General features: G+C 38.9%; 1 protein-coding gene and 1 long non-coding RNA gene across 6 annotated transcripts in view; one reads left to right on the forward strand and one right to left on the reverse strand.

Annotated features, from left to right (window-relative positions):
* Window positions 1-19,580, forward strand: part of SPATS2L (spermatogenesis associated serine rich 2 like) — a 165,380-nt gene that overhangs the window by 48,990 nt on the left and 96,810 nt on the right. The window lies entirely within an intron of this gene.
* Window positions 4,147-18,880, reverse strand: LOC122226465. Of its 2 annotated transcripts, XR_006205640.1 has the most exons (5): window positions 18,632-18,880; window positions 17,327-17,441; window positions 10,002-10,073; window positions 4,816-4,903; window positions 4,147-4,716 (listed from the first exon to the last, which is right to left on the reverse strand). It is a non-coding gene; the product is annotated as an uncharacterized LOC122226465 (long non-coding RNA). The 2 variants fall into 2 exon arrangements; XR_006205639.1 differs by lacking the exons at window positions 4,147-4,716; window positions 4,816-4,903; window positions 10,002-10,073 and adding an exon at window positions 13,746-14,092.

A 19,580-nucleotide genomic window follows, 5' to 3' on the forward strand; every position in this document is an offset into this window, starting at 1 on the left:
AGCTAATAAAGCCTTAAGGATCATGCGATTATTATTTGTTAGAATCTTGTTTATGATTAAAATTATGTAAACTTCTACCTAAATGTTTTTTTCAAACTATAGCAATTGTCTTCCAGCATTCTTCATAGATGTTGAATTTTTGTTTCACTGATTTTTATTTTATGGCCAGGTTTTTGAGGACATATATCTACCCCTCTCATCTGCCTCACCAGGATAGTTTACCCCTATTCCTGCTGGTCCTCCCAATGGCAGTATCTATAGAATTACGCCTGGACTCTGCTGCAGTCTTTAGCATTGCTGGCCAAGTGAGACCACTGAGAAATGAAGCCAAACCCAATGTCATGAAAAGACTTCTTCCTGTCTGAACCTGGCAGAAGTTTATAGGCTGTAAATCTCAGCTCACCCTCTCACTTTCTTTGGAGGCAGGTAGGCATCTATAGAGACCAGCAACTTCTGCCTTTTGAAAGCTACTATGTAACTGATGTGATTTTTTTTATTATTAAATACCTCTTTTCTTAGTTTAAACATGATTTTAAAAGCCTACCCAGACCAAATTATTTTTTCCGTACTTTAATACATCTTGGCTAAATTTTAAAGCACAGGTTGTATTTTATATACAGTGACTAGAGTTTCAGTCCATTTACATGCAAGTAGACCATCATAATGTTAACTGTGAACTAACATTGGGTTTAAAGTCTTCGTAGTTAATTTTAGAGCAGTGGTATATATGCAGGAGCAGTACCTGTCTCAGAGTGCATGGCAGACATCATGTTTGAGAGATGACAAGGATAATCAGTTTGACTTCATAGCTGAAGGCACCCAGGCACACAGAGCCAGGGAGAGACTTACTTAACCACTGAGACAAGGAAACTGCCCTCATGTCAAGCAGCTAATGTCTTGTCACTTGCCAAACATTCCTGCTACAGATTCATGTTCTGAAATCTTCATGAACCAACTAGACTAACAAACTGTGTGGTCTGGATTAAATAATATCTGCCGAAAAAGAAAGAAGTGAAGTTAGCCAGAAGGCCAGATGGCAGCTGTATTTTCTGCAGAACTCCATTTGGAAAGTAAGCTTTATGTAATTTTTGGTCATTTCTTCCCATCTTAGGAGAGACTGTTTTCAGAATAAGTCACACAGGTTTCAAAAGATGAACTGCATGGACATAGACACATCATATAACCTGTCCACAGGATTATAGCTATTTGACAAAAAAGCTTGGTTTCTTTTCTTTCCAGCATTGTTATCTGTTCTATCCTCTATCCTTTTTTATTATTCAGCTGTCTGAATTACCCCAGAGTAAACTCCATAGCTTAGAATAATGTGGAGTTCACATATAGGAATAAACGTGGCTGAAAAGGTCATGAACTTATTACTAGTCTTCACTTTGTGGTTGACTGGATTGTTCAGTTGTGTGTGGGAAACCAGTTGTTGTCAACTACATACACACAAACATGATGTTTCCTTTTTCTTCAAGGCCAAGTGCCATTTCTCAATTGCATCTTCCAGCAAACTTAGTAAGTAGTACCTTGGACTCATGAAAATTTAGTCCGTGTTCCATGTTTCAGCATTTTACTTTGAGGTTACAGGGTGAGCCTCAAGCATTTAAATAGGAACAGAGACACATCAATTCACACTGGGAGGGGCGCCTGGGTGGCTCAGTCAGTTGAGCGTCCGACTTTGGCTCAGGTCGTGATCTCACGGTTTGTGAGTTCGAGCCCTGCGTCGGGCTCTGTGCTGACAGGTCAGAGCCTGGAGCCTGCTTCTGCTTCTGTGTCTCCCTCTCTCTCTGCCCCTAACCCACTCACATTCTGTCTCTGTCAAAAATAAATAAACATTAAAAAAAATTTTAATTCACACTGGGATTACTTACCATAGCAAATCAAGATAGAGGAAAATTTCCAGAAATCAAGTAAGATTGTTCATTTTCCAAATGGTGGGATCATCTCTAGACATATTTGGTTTCTTCTCTTTCTTCCTTCATATCTTATTGGTTATGAAGGTTTGATCATATTCTTTCTAATTGACTATTTGTTTCATACTTTCTTTTCCCTTATCTCCTTCATCACTCTAGCCAGACTTTCATGGTCTCATTCTAGACTCTTCAGAGCTGCTCTAACCAAATGCAAATATTGTTCCATCTGATATGCCTCCTAACCCCAGTCTGATCTTCATAAAAGATCTTTAAAGCATCCAGAAGTTCCATATTTTGTTCTTACAGGGAATCAGATGCTGATATATCTGCCTAGATTTCATGGCCCAGAGCCACCTTCTCACTTCTCTCTCTCTTCCAATAACCAACTTCATTTCCTGCTCCTTCACATTATGTGGTTCTGAAGCCAGTGTCTGATGAAAGCCAACCTCTATCCCATTTCTGTGATGTCTGGTCTTGGAATAAAGTGTTCCAAGATAAGTCTCACTTGGAATATCCTTCCCTTTTTCCTTCTAGATCAATAAACATCCTATTCATCCACTTTCTCCTTCCAAGTCAGTTCAACACATTCTTCCTGAGGATGCACCATTAAATAGAAATTGTCCTTACTACGCATGGTGAGGAGTGCAAGGCTGTGTGAAACAGAGTCCCTGCTGTGCTGCCTGAATCTGTCTGGACTGCTCCAGACCTCCAGATTCTTCTTCTCCAGACTTGTGTAGTACTTCAAGTCTAGACCGGTGGGCTACAGAGTGGACTGCTCAAAATAATCCACTGGTGTGCAGGAAGAAAGTACTGGAACTTAACATTTACATTTTTTCACCTCATTTCAAATTTCTATCTTAGAGTATTTTTATAAAGTATATATTAGTACAAAGGTACATGGTTAACGTTTACAAATAAATAGTATACACATATTAGATGTCCATGTGCAAGCATTTTTACTAATGGAGTGAATGATCGAAAAATATAGATTGTTGCCTGGGTGGCTTATTCAGTTAAGCATCCAACTCTTAATTCCAGCTGAGGTCATGATCTCACTGTCATGAGATCGAGCCCCACATTGGGCTACATACTGGGCATGGAGCCTGCTTAAGATTCTCTCTCTCCCTCTCTCTCTCTCTCTCTCTCTCTCTCTCAAAAAAAAAAAAAATAGAGGCTCAAATTCAGAACTTTCTTTGGGGTTTTAGGAGGTCGGCAAACTGGCCCACCCAGGTCCATTTATTCTCTCATTCAAAAACTATTTGCTAATCCCCTAGAGTGTGTCAAGCAGTATGGAGAGAGAGAAGTCAGGTAAGAGGAGATCAAAATGTCTGCATTATTTCTGATAGATGCTCACTGGAAAATGTAGCTTTATATCAGGGCCAGGATGGTTTGCTAATACTTCACCCCTGCAGTAAGCAGACCCAGTCACAGGCAAAGTGGGCAATTACAGCACAGTTTCTACCTCCCTCCTTCCTAGCCTGGGCAGGGCCTTTGACCAGAGCTTTTACTGCTTGACCAAGAGCAGCTAAGAAGTCATCCTCTTTGTATGCAGGCAGAAAGATCCTAACAGGGGAGAGAGGGAGGGAGTTGAGTGGGATATGCTCAGTTTATTCTTTTAAATGCACTTACGAGATAAGCCACTTCTTCACAGGGGAGGGAAAGTAGGTAACAGGTGCGGAGAGATCACGGTGTTTCTCTAATATAGGGGTCCCTCCTGACAAATACACCACTGTTTTTTTTGGCTTTTATCACCTCTTAATAAATAAGATTTTTCTCTTGTTTCAAATGTGTCTCCCTAAAAAGGAGCACTCTTTTCACTGAAAGTACAAGCAAAACACATAAAACCTGTTGACAGGATTTTGAATTGAGTGTTTGAAGGCCTAAGATGTATCTGGACTGAGGCCTAGAACCTGAGGCCATTATATGGCCCTTCCCCAGAGTTCTCGATCTGATTTCCCAACCCTGCATTAGAACAGAATGCGTGTGTGTGTGTGTGTGTGTGTGTGTGTGTGTGTGTTTGAAAAGAATGGCGTGGCTGTCAGTCTTATCTGGATATATTGTAAAACTCTTTTCCTAGCTCTCCCTCCCTATTCCCCACCATACACGCACACACGCACACTCACATGCACACGCATGTGCATATGGTTCCCTAACATTAAATTTTGCAGTTTGGAGCACATAGTGGGATGAAAGACCCACTATGATGGTGGTGGTGATGAAAGGTGAAGGCATGTGGTCTGGGAAACAAAGCAAAGAGAAACAAAAGCTTATTGCTTCTCATTGTTTGTAAGCAGAAGGTAATTTAATGTCATTCTAGAAAGAGGAAGGGAGAAGGAGAGAGATGCATTGAAAGCACACTCCATCTTGGAGTGAGGGACTTCGTTAAGGTCCATTCTAGTCCATCCTCGCTCCTCCTGCCTGCGCTCACAGGGCAAAACTCTAACATGACATTCTGGAAAATTAAAATCTATCCAGTTTTTAAATACTTACAGAGAAAGACTTTACAGCCTCCCCTCAATAACTAATTATTCAAATGATTAAACATAAGCTCGGATAGCACTTTTCTCCAAACTGTCAATACATTCTTGCTTCAGTTTAAAATGGTTTCCGTTCCATAGTGGAAGAGACAGTTCATCACCATCTTCTGTGTGATACAGCAATATTAAGTTGACCACTAGATTTACAACTGAGCAAGTCAATCCAGTGCCATCATATACTTCTTTTTGTTTACTTTGAATCTTCTGGGTGGTGCCTCTCTGTATCCTCTTCAGTTTTTCACACCCTGATTTAGTTGTGGAAACTAAACAAAAGAATTATATGGTGGTTTCTGTGTGTTTCTGTGTGTGTATCCCAAGTAGTCAGCTTGAAACAAATTCAGTGCTAATTTACAGCTTCTTACCTGTGCATTTTGATTTCTTTGGGGTATTCGGACATTAATACATAATTCTTTAGGATACAGAAATCTTCTTAATCCAAAAATGTGAATCCTGGAAATTTTAGGAAGGTCAGTGAAGGAAATTTTTGAGTAAATATTAGTTAGGATTTTCTGCTGTGGTAAAAGCAAAACAACAGTGGCTTCAAAATGTACAAATCAGTTTGTCCCTGTTTAAGTGTTCCTCAGCATGCAGACTGACATAGAGGCTCTACGCTGAAGGGGACTAGTCTTCTTATCTCGTTGCTCTGTCATCCTGTCTTTATGGCTTCCATTTCAAGATATTGTCACCCTTTAGCTGTCAAGAGGGGGCGAGAGGGAGAGGAAACCACATCTCTCGTTTTAAGGGGACAACCAAGAAGTTGTGCATTTCCCTTCCATTCACATCCAACTGGCCAGAACGAAGCTGCATGAGCATACTGACTGAGCTGCAAGGGAGGCTGGAAAATACTCCAGGTCCTCATGTGCCCAGGTAGGACTTCACAGTTCTAGTACTAAAGAGAGAAGGAGAGAATGGATAATGGGGATAACAGCCCTGCCCCTGGCTTTGTAGATAGAGCCAGCCTGAGAAGCATGCTTTGACCATGAATTCAGTGAGGGGACTCTTAAGTGGTGTAGAAAATACCCAAGGATGTGAAGAAGGAGAGAATCTTCTCTGCCATAGAATAGCCCAGTCTGCTGGGTCATATCGGCATTGCAACCTAGTGGATCTCAGGCTTGGCATTCAGTAATAAAGGTACACCTCTCCTGCTACTAGGAGTGAAGTTGAAACTTACTTAACTCCGAGAATATTCTTTGGCTTCTGTACAACCTAATTAAAATAGTTTATCTAGGGGCAACTGGGTGGCTCAGTCAGTTGAGCATCCGACTTGGGCTCAGGTCATGATCTCACAGTTCATGAGTTCAAGACCTGCATCAGGCTCACTGCTGTCAGCGCAGAGCCTGCTTTGGATCCTCTGTCTCCCTCTCTGTCTCTACCCCTGCCCTACATGCGCTCTTTCTCTCTATCAGAAAAATAAGTTTAATAAATAGATTATCTAAGTGAAGTTTCCAAACTAACTAGGTTCGGCATAAAACCAAGATCACAGCTTTGCTCGGTTACTCTCTTTTCAGGACACAGAAACCACACTGCTCTATTGCCCCTTGATCTAGGTCATCCTATTAGTTTAAGGTATTGCTACATTTCCATGAAAGAGTCAGTAACATATATTTGAGGACTGTAATGAAAAAAAAAATAAAACTTTTTAAATGATAGTAAATGAAAATTTTAACTTAAAAAAATTGTACTACCCCATTGTAAGATCTGCATCACTTTACGAATGTTCTAGGAAAATAACCATAAAAAGACATTTTGCTGATTACAATGCTATATACATACTCCATCTGGGACTTGCAAGTCGTATTTGTTTACTCGATTAGCCAGGCGCTTTTTCCTGTTAGTGTCCACATTCATCTTTTTCAAATGTAAACCTGGTTTTCATCTCAGCCTGATAAGACCAACCTGGATTTTGACAGTCACACTGATTTTATCTATTTAAACTGCTAGAAGCAAAATCTGATTTTGTTCCTGGCTTTTGTTATTGAGAAAAGTAATAAAAACCAGGGCAGAATTAGATCAGGGACATCCATTATTTTAACCAGGAACAAAAAATAAATATATAGCTTTACCTAAGTATTGGATTAATTTAAGTATATGGGGATGTTAAAAATTGCATTCAAAATATGTTTCTCAGCTGATTATTTATTTGATGTACACATTTAACATTTCTATCGTCTCTTGTAGAAATAATAATATAATAATAATGAAAACTCTCATGTGTTGAGTTTTCAGTATGCACTTGCCCTGCACAAATTTTTCTGTGCTCGGTGCTTAAGCCTTGAATCCATTCCATTCAAACTACATGGCTGCTGACACAGCAGAGGAAGGAAAGCCAAGGAGCTTTGGGTGGAAGATAAACAGCAGTTCTAGCTCAGTATTAATACTCCCAGTTGAATAGATTGTGCATTCTCAACAGGTGCTACATTACCCCTAAGAGGGTGAAAACTGGCTCTTGAGGCGTGAAAGAATCAGATATTATGGCTGAAGTCAGAGCGTGGGGGGGAATTGTGACAGTGGAAGAACAATCAGAGAGATGCCACAATGCTGGCTTTGAAGATGAAGGGGTACAGGAGCTAAACCATGGAGATGAGCCATAGAATCTGGAAAAGGTAAGGAAGCAGATCCTCCTCTGGAATTTCCAGAGAGGAATGCAGCCTGGTGACACCTTGATTTTAGCCCAGTGAGATCCATGTTGGATTTCTGACCTACAGAACTGTAAAGATAATAAATAAATTTGTGTTCCTTAAAGCCCCTAAATTTGTGCTAGTTTATTATAGCAGCAATAACAAACTAGTACACCAGTTTCCTCCCTGTTCAAGAGAAGGATAGAATGATCTATGTCACAGGTTTCTTGTAAGCATTAAATAAAATAATCCATGAGAAGTACTTAGCATCAGGAGCATAGGGACATCCTGGCCTTGCCAGTATTCAGATGAGCAAGGTTTGCATTCTGAGTGTACTTTTCCCATGTTGATGTTGCTGATAGATTTCTTTCTTTATGTCAGTGACAACAGTCAAGTTTTATGCTGGCCCTGTCACTTTAAAAGGATTTTGTAGATTTCTCCTCAGATCCATGATAATATTGATTGTATATTTCAATTGTGGGAAATTCCATTTGCTAACTTCCGTGTACAACCAGCTCTTAGGTCCTTCCCTCAAAGCTGTTCTCTTCCTGTGTCTTCCCTCTCTTCTGCCCTGTCTGAAGTAATACCTGAAGCTTTGGTGGGGTCTGTGAAGAGGTAGAGGAGGAAATTCCCAGCAGTGGTAGAGAGGAGAGAAGGGCCAGCTACCAAGCACCCCAGTAAGGGAGGGGGAGTGCCATGTGGGACTTCCATTCCAGAAAGAGGCATTCCAAGTTAGAGCCTGGCTGGGCTGGGAAGGATGAACTCGGGTGTATTGTTTTCTTTTTTTTAACTTTAAGAAAGTGTGTGTGTGTGTGTGTGTGTGTGTGTGTGTGTGTGTTCTTACTTTTTTAACAACTAAGAAAATCCCTGCTGAAATGAGAATCTTCACAATGTAACATTCACTGACTTGCTTCATTAAGTGAGTTGGGTAGAGCCTAGTGTAAATGAAGTGAAGTCCACAGGTTTTTCTCTATCTTTGTCGAGTCAATTATTTTCACAGAGAACAGCTTTTGCGTTATTACAAGAAAAGAAACTAACAGTATTGTATTCTTAATACCCTGTGTAAAAACTCTGTGTGTTTACATATGTTACTTTTAACTCACAGCATTGCTATGAAATAGATATTACTACTCTCATTTCCTGCTGAGGAAGAGGGAGTGTCCTCACAATATCATTATGGAGTAGATAAGTAGATATAATTAGCCCCATTTATAGCTAGGTGCTCAGGGACCCAGGGACGGTGGCATATGTACTGGTTTGGCTGCAATAGCAGTGTGACTCTTGACTGGGACTGCTGCTAGCCTGTTGCCTATGCAGGACCTTTTGGTTGAGGCCATATTTTAAACCTTGGTTTTTAGTCTTCAAGGTCCATAAATTGGACTTTTTCTGTGAGCTCAGAGATGCTCAGACTCTACAGTGCACTAACAAAGTTTTTTTTTTTAATTTTTTTTTTCAACGTTTTTTATTTATTTTTGGGACAGAGAGAGACAGAGCATGAACGGGGGAGGGGCAGAGAGAGAGGGAGACACAGAATCGGAAACAGGATCCAGGCTCCGAGCCATCAGCCCAGAGCCTGACGCGGGGCTCGAACTCACGGACGGCAAGATCGTGACCTGGCTGAAGTCGGACGCTTAACCGACTGCGCCACCCAGGCGCCCCTGCACTAACAAAGTTTTAATAAGAATGATGGATCAGGGACACCTGGGTGGCTCAGTCAGTTCAGCATCTGACTCTTGGTTTCAGCTCAGGTCATGATCTCACGGTTCATGAGTTTGAGCCCTGCGTCAGGCTCAGTACTGGTGGTACAGAGCCTGCTTGGGATCCTCTCTCTCTCCCTGTCTATCTCTCTGCCTCTCTGCCCCTCCCCTACTCTCTCTCTGTCTCTCTCTGTGTCTCTCAAAATAAATAAACTTTTAAAAAAAAGAATGATATATCAACCTTTATTATTGGGGCATTTATTTCTATCTAAGGATCAGGACATCCCCTTTCCAATATCAGGGGCTCATAGACTTCTCTTGCCCTCCACACCAGTCTGATCCCCACACTACCCTAGCATTCTTTCTGAAATGTACACCTGGCCATTTCACTCCCATGCTTGTGACCCTTCAGGGACTACTTGCTACCCTCAAGATAAAGTTGAGGCTCCATAACCTGATTCACAGACCTCTTTTTCTCTAGATTCATCTTTTTTCTCTTCATTTGGTTCTAGGGATACTGAACACCCTGTCAGGCCTGAATGTCTTTTGCATCTGGGTTTTGGTGTATTTTAATCCCTCTGCTGAGATCACGTTCTTCCCTTTTGTTCCCTCCTCACTGCACCCCATTCATTTGGATAATTCAGGGCCCAACTTAGATCTAACATCCATCTTGAAGGTTTCCTTGACCCTCCTGATCTTATTTGCCCCCCAAGTCAAAGTGCTCTAATAAAACCTTGTATATCCTCTATAATAGCATGTGTTGACTTGTGTCTTGTTTATTTGTCTGGTAACCCTCATCAGAATCAAAGTTCTCTGAGGCCAGAGTTTGTATTCCGCTCACTGTTTTTCTCCCTAGGTACTTGGTACAAGTCCATGTATATAGCAAGTTTTTGATAAAATGTTCTTGAATATATAAAGAACAGAAAACCTATATTCAAGTCCTGGCCCTGCCACTTTCTAGTTGTGTGACTTTTGACAAGTTCCTTATACACTTAGGGTCTCAGTTTCCAAATTTATAAAAAGAGAAATTTCACTGAGATGTTACAAAGTTCTCTTCAAACATGAACATACTGGGATTCTAATGCAACTCATTAGCTATCCAGAAACCATAAATCCACAATCAAAGTTTACAAATGACAAGTTGGGAGCATTTCCATGGACTTAATTTCTTGAACATGGATTGATTAATTCATTCCACTCACTTATATGCATTAATAGTCAATAGATTCATACCTGTTCTTATGTTGATATTTTTGTTCTTGACCCAAGGGTTTATTTTCTGAAGGATACTCTCTTCATCTTACACTGATTGATACAAACGAAAAGAGCCTCATAAGCCTGAGAAAATAACAAAGTCTGTGTATGTCTACTCTCTTATTCTTATGTCCATCTATTTTTGGGAGTTAATGAAACTTTTTGCTGTACTAAGAATTTCAAGTGAAGGTAATTAAAAAAAAAACTACTGGGTGAGAATAGTAGTTACAAATAAGAAAAAGATCTGCAATTTTTACTGATTATCCATGGACTTGAGTTGGTAATAGATATGATACCATATATAACTGTGTGAAATATTTGATATGAAAATAAAAGGAAAAAAGAGAACCACTAACATCCCCGTTGTAAAATTGTTAATGGCAAATGTAAACCATTGTAGTAACTCACACATGGTGTCTGTTAGGTTAACTTCCTGGTGAAGGAATCCATGTCAAACTACCAGATTGTATTTGTGCTTATATACTTTGGAGGTTGCTTTCTCCTACATTCCTAGCACTAATTATCATAGGAACCAGAATCTTAGTATATCTCAGATACTTCTTGCTAGTAAATTAAACATGTTTAGATATTTCATTTGTATATGTAATAATCTAAAGTAGTCATTTACTAAGAATTTCTATTGGTATAATTACTTTTTCCTAAAATTTCCTCTATATTTCCTGTAATTGTGAATAACTCAAACTTCAAAACAGACTTAAAATTTTTCAAAGTTAGTTCCTAAGCCTATTGCAAAGTCTTGATCAATATTATTGAAATGATACACCTACTGCGATAAAACATCAGTACTCTAAGTAAACTCACTACAAATGATTTTTATTTTCTGCTTTTAATTGAAAGTTTTCTGGCCCGATGCCGAATTCCTTTTATCTTTGGACAAAACTGTATTTGGCCTAGCTTATGGGCTAATTAGCATTAGGGTCTTTTCCCCTCTGTCTCCATTATTTTTATGCATTATTGCTTACTTAGCAATCCATGATGATCTCTGACCTCCTGACTCAGCAGAGCCCATTTCCAGGTCAGGTGGCCATGACCTCATGTAGACAGAGCAGTTTATTAGCAACACACCAAGAAAACACCAAAGACAAATGGATTTGTTGTTCCTTTACTGACAAGTTACTCTGAGCTCAATTCACAGCCAGTGAAAATGACCTGATTCAAATATTTGGTATAGAAACCTTGATGAAAAAATGTATACTTTTCAGGAAGATAAGAATATATCTTTATTTCATATGGAAAATAAATTGGCATTTATTGGGAACACAGTTTTTGCATTTTGATTACAAATTGCTTAAATTACTTTGTAAAAAGTAGATCAAAGAAATTAAGAAAATAATGTTCATATTTACATGCCTGAGTGTTGAAAGTGAATTCTAATTTTTAGGCTGCATGTGGGGTATACGGATATATAAATTAAAGTTCAAACCCTAAAAGTTACTGGTCATGTTAATGACCAACTAAATTATACTAGAGATTTGACTATATTCTGTTAGCATGTTAGTTATTCCCATCATTAAGATCAATGATTCTTAATGGCAGGTGGTTATAGATGCAGTTCATAAACAATGGAGTGCTTTCTCTCGTAGCTCTGATTTTTAAAAATTACTTAATTTGATATTTCAATAGCATCACAAGAAAATAATAATGTTTTCCTCGTCAAAAGATTGAGAAACCTGCTTTAATTAATCTGCACTTAAGAAAAAGTTGGTAAACGGCAGTTTTTGACAGAGACGAAACAAGGAAAATGAGTTGTTCCTATGGAGCAGGAATCCAGATGTTTTAGGATAGACAGAAAGGTGGGTATCTAAAAATCCAAGAGAGGACACACTTGGCGAAGTTAAAAGGAGGAAGGAAAAAATAGTGTCCACAACAGTTTCTTGCATGTAGTATGCACTCAATAAATCGTTTTCACTGAATGAATGAACTGAAACCACTCAGCCCTATAAGCATGGGTGTAATTTACTTCTGATACAGCATACAAAAGTAGCACAAAAATAGTAAATAGGAGTGACAAAAAACTTAAACTATTTGGGTATCTGCTAGAAGTCTTAGTCATGTTTAGGGGCACCTGGGTGGCTCAGTCAGTTAAACGTCTGACTCTTGGTTTCAGCTCAGGTCATGATCTCACGGTTCGTGAGTTTGAGCCCCACATTGGACTCCATGCTGACAGTGTGGAACCTGCTTGGGATTCTCTGTCTCTCTTTCTCTCTCTCTCTCTGTCTCTCTGTCTCTCTGTCTCTCTCTCTCTTTTGCCCCTCCCCTGCTTGTGCTTTCCCTCTCTCTCTCTGTCCCCCCACCCCTCTCTCAAAATAAATAAACTTAAAAAAATAGAAGTCTTATTTGTGGTTAAAGGAAAACAGGGTTTCAGATACCACTTTACCTCATTTTCTTCTCTAAGAGGGTAAAGGAAATGAAAAGAACTGCTATTTTGGATCTGATTTTCACCAAGAGATTGGTTGGTAAAATAGAAGTAGAAGGAAACTTTATTCATTTATTCAATAATATTTGAGTGTCTACTGTGTGCTCAACATTTGGAAAATTGTGACCATGTCATTTTAGCTTTTGTGATAACCAAGGACCAGGTGATGGATATAGCCAGATGTGTACCACAGATTTTAGGAGGGAAATTTCACATTTCAGCGAAGAAATGGCCTGAAACTCTAGACTAAAGGGATGAGAAACTCAATTCTTCAAATGAAATTGGGGCTCTTGCTATGTGCTCTCAGTGTCATGCTAGATCAGGATTGCCTTTTCAGTCACTTCTTTTTTTTTTTTTTTTTTTGAGACAGAGAGGGACAGAGCATGAACGGGGGAGGGTCAGAGAGAGAGGGAGACACAGAATCGGAAATAGGGTCCGGGCTCTGAGCTGTCAGCACAGGGCCTGACGCGGGGCTCGAACTCACAGACTGTGAGATCATGACCCGAACTGAAGTCGGACACTCAACCGACTGAGCCACCCAGGCGCCCCCAGTCACTTCTATTTGTTGCAAAACTTCAGGCTTCAAGAGGGCAGGAGTGTATCTATCATGTTTATCTTTATATCCTAGTAAATAGGACAGAACATGGTACATAGTTGATACCCAATAAATCTCTCTCTCTCTCTCTCTCTCTCTCTCTGACACACACACACACACATTTTATTGTATATATAATGAGTTAAGCAATAAACAGTAATGAAATTCTTATAATCATGAGTATTTTCCCAAATTATCAAAGCTAATGCACGAGCACGCGCACACACACACACACACACACACACACACACACACACACATTTGTCAAGTCTAATAGTCTACAATGTTTTGAACAATTGCAACTAGAGGTTTGAATGTTCAAAAACAATGAGGAAGAGAGATGGCTATGGCTGCAAAGGGCATGCTCAGATTAACTCAAAATATAAAAGATTATTTAAAGAAGAATGCAAGGACAGGCAAATAACCAAGAACAAATACCAAAGAGAGAGATAATCCCATTAGATTGGTGTCAAGAAGCCTAAAGTCCAGAGTGAGCTGAATTATGTTAAAAAAAAAAAAAAAAAACTAAAACAACAAAAGAGACTTAAAAAAGCTCACAAGGAACAATCCTACAAAAAATTAAAGTCATAAAGTAAAGTAGACATAGAACACTGGAATGCTCATGATGTCAATTGTGTTATTCTCATTTTTGATAATGACATGGTTACAATTTCTGTCAAGAGTGGAATATTATTTTTAGTTGTACTTTTTACCATAGAATTTTGTTTTACTTTTGGAGAAAAAAGAACAAGAAAAGTACAGGACCTCTGATGGGCAAAACAAAGGACTGTACATCTCTTCTTATTCTTGGCTTTTAATCAAGGATCATGATTTCCCACCTGATAAGGGTAGAACAAAATGTGGATGAGGGAATTGAGGCCCACCGTAGCATTATACCAGATCCTAAGCCCTTCCTCACGGATTGGGGTCTCCTGGCCCAGATTGCAGCTATGGGACTGAGAACATCACATCTGTGACTCTCCCACTCCAGCCAGCCATCTTCAGGGAATGTCAGCAAACAGATAAAGCCCCAAATGCCTAGAGATTAGCAAAAAGAGAAAACGTAACATCTCAGCAAAATTTTAGAATTTATTCTGAAATTTTTTAGAATATTCAGAAAAGAAAGTGATAATTATTAGTCACCAGCAAGAAGTCCAGGGGGACTAAATGATACTCCTGGTCAATAAAGTAATCGGAATGCAAGATGAAGAAAATGTGGTAGTTATGGTAATATAGAAATATGATCCAGCCAGTTTTCACAATATCTCAAGATTTCATTGTGGATTTAATAGAGAAATATAAATGGAATAACAGTACTTAAATGAATTCACAAGTAGGCTTGCATAACCAAATCCAAAGAGTGCTAAAGAATAGGTCCATGTTATCACAGAGAGGGATCTATAGACCTTTACGTCTGTTTTATTCTAGATTTTTCTTTAGCAATGACTTCAATGATGATGAATTTGATAAAAATAATAGAAATAAAAGACACCTCTTAAAAACAGAAAACAAACTGAGGGTTGATGGGGGGGTGGGGGAGGGGGAAAGTGGATGATGGGCATTGAGGAGGGCACTTGTTGGGATGAGCACTGGGTGTTGTATGGAAGCCAATTTAACAATAAATTATATTAAAAAATAAAAAATAAAGTATTTAAAAAAATAACAGACACCTATTAGATTCTTAGGTGTGAAATACTGTTCAGTTACTCTGCATGCATCAGTTTATTTAATCCTTACAATAATCCAATGCAGTCAATACTTTTATCACCACTTTATATATTTTTTAAAGTTTATTTATTTATTTTGAGAGAGAGGGAGCCCAGGTGGGGGAGGAGCAGAGAGAGAGGGAGAGAGAATCCCAAGCAGGCTCTGCACTGTTAGCACAGAGCCCAATGTGGGGCTTGAACTCAATGAACCACGAGATCATGACCTGAGCTGAAATGAAGAGTCAGATGCTTAACTGACTGAGCCACCCAGGTTCCCCCTTATCTCCACTTTATAAATGAGTAATCTGCAGCACAGAGAGTTTAAGTAACTTCCTCAAGGTCACACATTTCTTAGGTGTCAGCACTGAGATTCAATCCCAGACTGTTTACTTAATGGCATAGTTTTATCAATGATATCCTTCAAGCTTGTTAATGACCAAAGTGAAATGTATAGCTGAAGTGGCAAGGTGTAGATTTGGTGTCCAAAAAAATTCTAGTAGACTGTAAAATTGGCTGAATTGATAAGATAAAATTAATTTGAAGTAAATATAACCTCATGCACTTAAGTTCCAAAAAAATCATCTGTAAAAGTAAGGACTGAGGAAATGAGACTTACTAATTGATTGAATGAGCATGTCTTAGGGGTTTCATTAATATAGGCTCATTATGACCAATGTACAGTGTGATGTGATTTCAATAAAATGCAATCTTAGGTTGCATTAAAAAAATAATAGGGGCACCTGGGTGACTCAGTCGGTTGAGGATCCGACTTCAGCTCAGGTCATGATCTTGCAGTTGATGAGTTCGAGCCCCACATCAGGCTCTGTACTGATGGCTCAGAGCCTGGAGCCTGCCTCGGATTCTGTGCCTCCCTCTCTCTCTCTCCCCCTCCCCTGCTCATGCTCTGTCTCTCTCTGTCTCAAAAATAAATAAACATTAAAAAAATTAAAAAATAATAATAATAAAACCATAGAATCAATATATATACATACTGGTATATAATATTTTGGTACCTGATAGATATAACAATATATATGGTATAGATATCATATATATCAGAGTGAGAATACTCAACGCAATGTCACATGAAGAATGAGTGTACTCTCAAAGTTCTAAAGGTCTGACAATACAAAATGTTTTGTCCATAAAATAGTTTAGAGATTTATGAAGTCCTTTCCAAGTCTAACATCCTGTGATTCTGTGAATGATTGTGTACTAGTATAGAGAAAGCATACTTAGGACAAATGTGACACTTGGGGAAGAGTAGTTAGATTTATGGGTTAACTGAAAGCATGACTAGGAAAGCATTGCATGGGAAGTTATAGGAAGGTGATTGACTCAGTTTTACCTAAGAATTTACTCACAACTAGCCTCATGCAGAAGAAGCTATGTTAAGAGGCATTGAATCTCCATCAGGCAATTTGTTTGAGAAGATGTTGGATGGCCACTTATTGAGGATATTGGAAAGGAGGTTCATTTACAGGTTAGGAAGACAGGAGAACTCTGAATCCCTTATAACTGCAGATTCTGGAAACATGGACAATTACTAGACCTTTCTTTGTGAAATAAGTAGTGAGGGATGGATGGTGAGTGTTGAAGCTGTTCCAGCTTGCAGGACTGTGAGTAAGTTGAGACCTGGAGATGCATTCCATGGGAGTCAGGTTGAGTTACGAACCAAATCAAACAAAAAAACTAAGTTACGCAGAAGGTATTCATGCCTTTCTGGTGACAATTTTCTTTAGATTTTGCCTTAATGGTAAGTCATATATTATTTTCCAACAGAGCCATATATTTGGAAGCATTTCCAGTCTTGTCTGCAAGCAGGCCTTTTCCGTGACCATTTTAGACTCCTGGGCACAAAGAGCCCAAAGGGAAGCTATCACTTCTGGGAGCATGCCTAGCAAGTGTCAGCTAGACCTAACTTGGTTTCAGTGTTCATTTCAAGCTTTCAGACAATACGTGACTAAGAATGAAACCATTCTAGATGCTTCATGAGAAACTTAAAGGAAAGACTGAGGAAAGATTACAAAACTAGTTTGTCTCCCCTTTTGGAATCCTGGAGAGATTCTCCAGGGGGAGAATCAAGGGACTCAGAGGTCCCCTATTTTCCTGAATTATAAGTGAATCCCCTCTCCGGCATCCCACTAAGTAGTCAACCAGCCTCTGCTTGAACAAATTCTGTGACAGGAGACACACTACTCTTAAGATTTGTCCTCCCTGAGAAGGGGAGAACAAAAGTTAAAACACAGACAAAACATTGTTCTTCCCATTGATAACTTTTTTGTCCCATTTGACTTTTTTTGCCAAGCCAGCTTTACATTTCTGATTCTAATTCTTGTGAATACAAAGATTTCCCAAGTGGAGTGAACCCATTAAATATAGTTTTTAAATTGTTTTCCTTTATTTGCATTGAACCAAAATAATGACAGTAGTCTAAAGCACAAACTTGGGAATCAGTTTCAGAGGTTTTGAGTTCCTGCCTTGCTATTGACTGGTTCTGGGACCTAGGCCTTAACTTCTGTATGCCTACTTCCCCCATCTATGAAATGAAGATAATGATACTTACTTTGCAGGAGCATTGTGAGGACTTGGTGAAATAGACATAAAGAGATAAAATCCAGCCTGGTGCTTGAGGAGTCTATTTTGTTTGCTGTTGTATTCCTCAGCACCTAGGACAGTGCCTGGCAAAAGAAGGTGCTCACTAAGCATTTGTTGAATGAATGAATGAGCTCCCCATATGATAGCTCTTGCTAAAGGCATGGCAGCGCTATCAGATATGGGAAGCCTTTGTAAAGCAAGAAGCTGATTGATTATTCAAAGGTTTGAAGAAGGAGAATGCTTTGTCACAGCTAAATTTATTTTCTTCCCATAATGCAGCGTAGCTTCAGGATTTTTAAAAACTTAAACTAAAACTCTAAGCATTATTTAGTCTTTGTAGTCTTTCCTCAGTCCTTACCCTATGTTTTCCATGAGATATCTAGAGTGGTCTCATTCTGTCTAGTCATATATTGTTAGAAAGCTTGAAATGAAAAATGAAACCAACTGAAGTCTGGCTGGCAGCCATTCAGAAATAGATTTTTTTTTAAGTAGATTAATTTCCAAAGACATTTTCTCTCTTTAATACTTATTCATATTTTTAAAAGAACCACTTAGTAAAACAAACAAGAGTGTCTTTTCAGCATCTGGTTATCTCTTTCTCAAGACTGAGTTTGGTTAAGTTGGTTATCTCCCAGGATGCAAAACCAGGTAAAAATAAAACCAAATGAAATATTCAATGTAATTTATGAGTTGCTTTCCTGGAGCGAAATGAAACTCAGCTACATAGCTTTTATTTGTTTTGGAGTGTATATTTAATATTAGTCAGATTAAAGAGTATATTTTTGCAAAACTAAAAGGACAAAGAATTAATTTGCTTCAAGTTGAAATAATTTTTTTTTAAAGTCAAGTTTCAATTCAGCATTTCAAAAATAATAGAGAAAATTGGGTCTAGTTTCAGAACCCATAACCAAAATGACAGAGGAATGGGTCAGAGAATTGGGGTGGGATGGGGATGAGAAGGAACTCTCCCATTTGCTAAAAGGAAAACAAAACAAGGACATTATCTCTTTGCAGCATTATGAACACAACAAGCATACAGCTGAAACCACACCATATAACACCTTTCACGTATTGCTTTCTGTTGTCATCTAATCGCTTACTGCCTGCTAGTCTTATCTCTCTTCAGAGCCAATCTTAAAATTATACTGCATTACAATAAGCTGAACACATTGCATCTAGCCAAGATACATAGTGGGCCCCCAATAAATATTTATCAATTGACTTCTCTGCACTATGGAGGTAGGCTTTCTTTCTGGCCTCACATGTGACTTACTTGTTTCTGCCGGAGAGGTTTCAGTTTTGCTTTTCTTCTTACCTAAAAGGCTATTCCCATTAATTGCCACTACTTCCTTAAAGTAGTACCAAAGAGCACCTCGCCTCAGGAGCTCTAATATACCCACCTAAATTAAAGCTGTCTTCCCCTCTAGAAGCCCCTTTAATAAACATGATTAGTCATTTCAGAATGATTTAAGATTCCATTACTGGCATTCTTAGTTCTCTTGGTTCTGACCAAGAGAACCGACGCCCCATAACATGCACTCCTCAAGAATAGGCATCGAGTACCATTTCCCATATTACACACACGTGTGGATGCCCCTCTACATGCAGTGTCCAGCCCATGGGGAACTCACTCAAAGGATATGTTCTGAGGCTGGATGATGAAATTTTTAGCATTAGTAAAAAATCAAACAACTCTAATTGCTTGTCTCTATCAGTCTGCCAAGAATGGGTATAAGTGGAATCAAGGCTGTGAGAGATGGATCTTTTTCATCAAACAAGTGATCAAAACCTAATACATTTATACCTGAAAATTGCTTTAAGGTAAATTGGATGACTAACAGAAAGTCTTCCAAAGGGAAATAATGTATTATATTTATTTGAGAGGCCTGTACAATATTTGAACTACTGTACAAAAAACCAGTTTTGATTCAATCTTTATAAAAATGATTTGGAAGAGATTAAGCTACATATTGCTGAGGCCTGTAGACCATTGTAAGCATTTGGTGCTTTCCCAACTTCCCCCAGTGTGAGTTGAGCTGCAGGGCAGGCTAGAGCTCAGTGCAGGGAGAGATGGTGCAGTGTCTGTCTGCTCCCCTCTTACAGCTTCATGCTGTAAACTAAAGGAGTAAGCAGGCAGGCCATGGGAAAGGGTTACAAAGAGCCCTTACTGTCCACAGCCAAAAAAAAAAAAAAAAAAAAAATCTGTATCTATGGGTAGAGTT

Source organism: Panthera leo, chromosome C1 (assembly GCF_018350215.1).
Source record: "Panthera leo isolate Ple1 chromosome C1, P.leo_Ple1_pat1.1, whole genome shotgun sequence".
Classification (NCBI taxonomy): Eukaryota; Metazoa; Chordata; class Mammalia; order Carnivora; family Felidae; genus Panthera; species Panthera leo.